Below are 4162 nucleotides of genomic sequence, written 5' to 3' on the forward strand. Positions count from 1 at the left end.
ATTCTATTGCAACGGTTATACAGTCAAATAGAACGGTTCAAAATCGTTGCGATATCATTCTATGCAATGATAAGTGAGGCTATTGCAACGGTTAATAAGAGCTATGGTACCATTATTAAGAGCTATTGCAACGGTTACTAGGAGCTTTTGCAACGGTTATTAGGAGCTATTGCAACAGTTATTAGGAGCTATTGCAACCGTATATAATAAAATATAATATCTTAAAACTAATATAAATCACAAAGGAAATACTCACCAACAAAATTGGAATCCAACATATTCAACTATTATTATTATTCATATATAAAAGCAAAATACATAATATTGTTAGACAATTCAAGAGTTAATACATAAGATTGCAAAATAATTTAAAACACAAGATTCTAGAACATCTTAAAGTCTATAAGCAATCAACCAATACTCTTCAGTAAGGTCTTCACCGCATTCATCTACCCTTGTTCATTTGCTTCACCTATAAAACCATCAAAAATCCAATCACTACTAGATTTGGTTACATACAATTAATTAAAAAATAAAAGGCAGAAAATAAACTTAGTTGAATGCTAAAATATAAATAGTGAGGTCCAGGATAAGCATTGCTCTTGTGGAATAGGGTAGAGTTTCAAACTGAACCAAGCAATATTTCTTCTGGGCAATAAAAGAGTTATTTATTGGAAGTATGCTAAAGTCCTTTTCTTCAATTACCTGGAATCCAGAAAAAAAAATTATCACATGGAATGATGGACAGAGGTATAAACCACCAAAGCATAAATAATATACCATAGATGATCTACTGCTTCCCTTTCTGTTGCAAGATGCTGGTGAATTTCTACAAACAACATAGTCCTACAACTTATAGTCTTATACTATGGCCCATCACCCCGTTGACCAATTCATCCCATAAACAATTAAACTACTATATTGAGAAATAGAGATAAGTTGATTGGAACACCTCTCAGGAGGAAGCTTCTTGTTAGTACAGTACTTTTTCACCTGTAACTATTCAAAGTTTTTTTACCTGTAATTATTCAAAGTTTTTTCACCTGAAGAAATTAACAAGAAGCTCTATTTCTCAATATACTTTACTGTTTGATCCGAAACGTCATGGTCTAAATGTTAAACTACCAACAATCAAAAGTGAAACGTTGACAGAGTTGCATACCCAACTAAAAGTGTAAGAACTCCAAACTCATATATGAAAAACAAAACTTACCACAACAACAATTACATTCAAGTTTCAGTAAATTCTTTACGACGTTGTTTTGTTTTCAAGTTATAGTACCAAACTAAAATTATACATCACATATAAAGCTACTAATGAACTGATATATAACTATCCGTTGAAAGAGAAGAAACTGATACTAAAAAGGCAAGTACATATATGTGTTGTGTATCAAATTTCTGCAGATTAGAGAAAATATATTGCCAAACATGTTCAAAAACTTAGTGAACAGTAATAGAGTATAGTTGGCAAGAAAAAAGAGACATAGTATATGAATAACAGTAGTTGACGTTTAATTCGACAAACAGAGCCACCAATATCCTTTTCAAAATAAAAAGACAAACTGATAAAAGAGAATATATATATATATATATATATATATATATATATTATATATATAACGAGAAAAAAATATATTACTATTCAAGCATGTCTCTCTTGAATGATACATGTAAACCAAAAGCCAAGAATAATATATCTACTAAGCCATGAACCAAAAGAAAAAATTTATAAAGCTTGGAAATGCACTGTAAGTAATGGGTATACCTTCAAGAAAGCCATTGTATATCACATAAAATAAGTTGTGATAAAGCCAATTGCTAACAATATTTAATACCCGTATATGTTGCTTGAACCTGTGAATTACAAAAGCAAAACAGAACCACAAGATCCACTAAGAAGACATTTTCACATGACATATAGAAAAGAAGCTGACTAAACCCTTGACACTTTACACGTAAAGTTTAGTAGCTTAAAGTGCTTACAGGTATAAGTTTTAGCTTTCAAAATTTTCAATCAATTCACCAAACTGCTTTTTAGTATAATTATCTAGTCATACAAATAATGATCTGAATATATGCCATATTATCAATAAAGAACATTGACAATGTATTAGCTAATTCTTTTACCTAGATAAGATATATTCACATGCAATATGCAATGTATCTAAATTGTAAACGTTTATCATATTACAATCACATTTGAGAAGAAGAAAAAGAATAATATTAGTATTCCTATGTAGTTCAAGCATCGTTGGCTGCATACCAAACTTAAGTTCAATATTATCTAGGCTTGCAGAATGCAATTCTCTACCGTGGCTTTGTCAGGAGGTATGTAATAAAAAATAAGACTGACTGAAGGCAAAAGGACCTCAGAAGTATGAGCTCAGATCGAATATTGTATTTAGATGGTCTCCAAACTTCAAAGAGGAAGATGACTATAGAAAAACTGCAAATACTTTTCACAGCAAGAGTATCGTTTTTCCATTATCACTAATTTTGTACTATAGGCATGGGTTTCTCTGTTTCTTCTACCAAGAATGTCATTTTATGACTCTAACCAGCAGAAATTAAAATTAACCCCAGAAAACCCGACCAAATAGCAACTTTAGGGTTTAAATACTACCCTTTTCCTTGAAAGAATGAAAAAGAAAAAGAAAAAAATTTACTAATAGATCTGAATGTACAAAACTATACATGCGCAACAACAGTATATTCAATTCGAAACTCTAACTACAAACAAATAAATTCAAAACCCTAGCTACAAAAATATACGCACATAAATTATCACCATTCAAGAAATTCGTGAAATACCAGAAAAATGTTGAAAATTGAGAAATTGAGGTCTAGATCTGGATTTTCTTACCTTTGATCATGCAACTATGAATCAAGTTGAAGAGATCGAGACACCGAGTTCAGAGCTCCTTCAGAGATTCGACACGGTTCTTCAAACCTCTGAAGATCAGATTTCAAAGTTTTGATTCTCGGCTCCTCTAAGAGAGTTTGTTGCTCGCAGAAAGATTTCAGAGCCAATGTGTTCGAGAGAGGTGTTCTTCTTTTGACAAAATAACAAAACAAAAGTAGAATATAAAAAGACTTAAAAAGGACTTGGGAAAATAGAAGAGGGAAAGTGGGGAGGGAACTGAAAACCGTCTCTATAGCTAATATTTTTAATGAACCGTTGTTGTAGAGGAATTACAGGAACAATTAAAGTAACTACATCTATTGCAGCGGTTTTTATAACTAATGCAACGGTTGTTGGGATTTTAAGCTTGCGTAGCTTAAAGAGGGTGAATGAGAAATGGAGGAAAAATGAAATATTTGAGTTTCCCTTGGGAAAGAGACATTGTCCCATATCGGAGGAAGAAAAAGCTTTTGATGGGTATATATATAATTGCTCTTCTTCTAGCTCTTAAAGAGTTAAGAAAAAGGCAAGCCTCGCGCCGTCGTCGTCGCTCGCTCGGCTTCGCCTTCGGCTTCGCCTTCGGTTTCGGATTCGGTCAAAGATCGATTGATTGATTACCTATACACTGGTGAGTTAAATCGTTCTATATATTCCAGTGGGCTCGATTTATTCCTATACTGTTTTCTTATTTTCCAGAATCTATTTCGTTAAACAAGTATTACTAACTTTCTGTTTTATTTTTTCAGAAAGTTTAATTGTTTATTACAGCAATACAGAATATTAACAATCTTAAGGAATTTTTTTTTTTTTATATTCTGTATTTTGTTTATGGAGATTAAAACCTGTGTGATTTTCTACTCCTTCTAAATTTTACTATTCTGATTTGAAGATATAAAAACTTCATCAGAGTATTGAAATTCGTAAGACGATTTGAAGAACATAAAAACTTCATCGTTTTTCTGTAAAATAGTATATAAAAACTTCGGTTTTATTTATTATACATACTGTTTTTTTGTTGTTGTTAATAACAGTATTGTGTACTGTTCTGATTTTGCCATTAATTGAACTCTTCTGTTGTTTACAGTGAGAAATGGCAATTGATAACGGAAATTCTACTGCGACTATTGCGGTAATGACGATAGCCTCGTCAAGCCGGACTGCTGTTCCACCGGCAGAGAAACCGGAAAAATTTTCCGGAGCCAACTTCAAAGGATGGCAGCAAAGGGTGTTCTTCTGGCTTACCACACTTGGTATGCA

At 32.2% G+C, this 4162-nt stretch overlaps 1 long non-coding RNA gene across 1 annotated transcript; it reads right to left on the reverse strand.

Moving 5' to 3' along the window:
• Positions 1 to 264: 264 nt before the first annotated feature.
• Positions 265 to 3071, reverse strand: LOC104106466 (uncharacterized). The gene is made up of 3 exons (XR_011410338.1): positions 2867 to 3071; positions 1769 to 1857; positions 265 to 472 (listed from the first exon to the last, which is right to left on the reverse strand). It is a non-coding gene; the product is annotated as an uncharacterized lncRNA (long non-coding RNA).
• Positions 3072 to 4162: the final 1091 nt, after the last annotated feature.

The sequence above is a fragment of the Nicotiana tomentosiformis genome, chromosome 8 (assembly GCF_000390325.3).
Source record: "Nicotiana tomentosiformis chromosome 8, ASM39032v3, whole genome shotgun sequence".
NCBI classification, from domain to species: domain Eukaryota; kingdom Viridiplantae; phylum Streptophyta; class Magnoliopsida; order Solanales; family Solanaceae; genus Nicotiana; species Nicotiana tomentosiformis.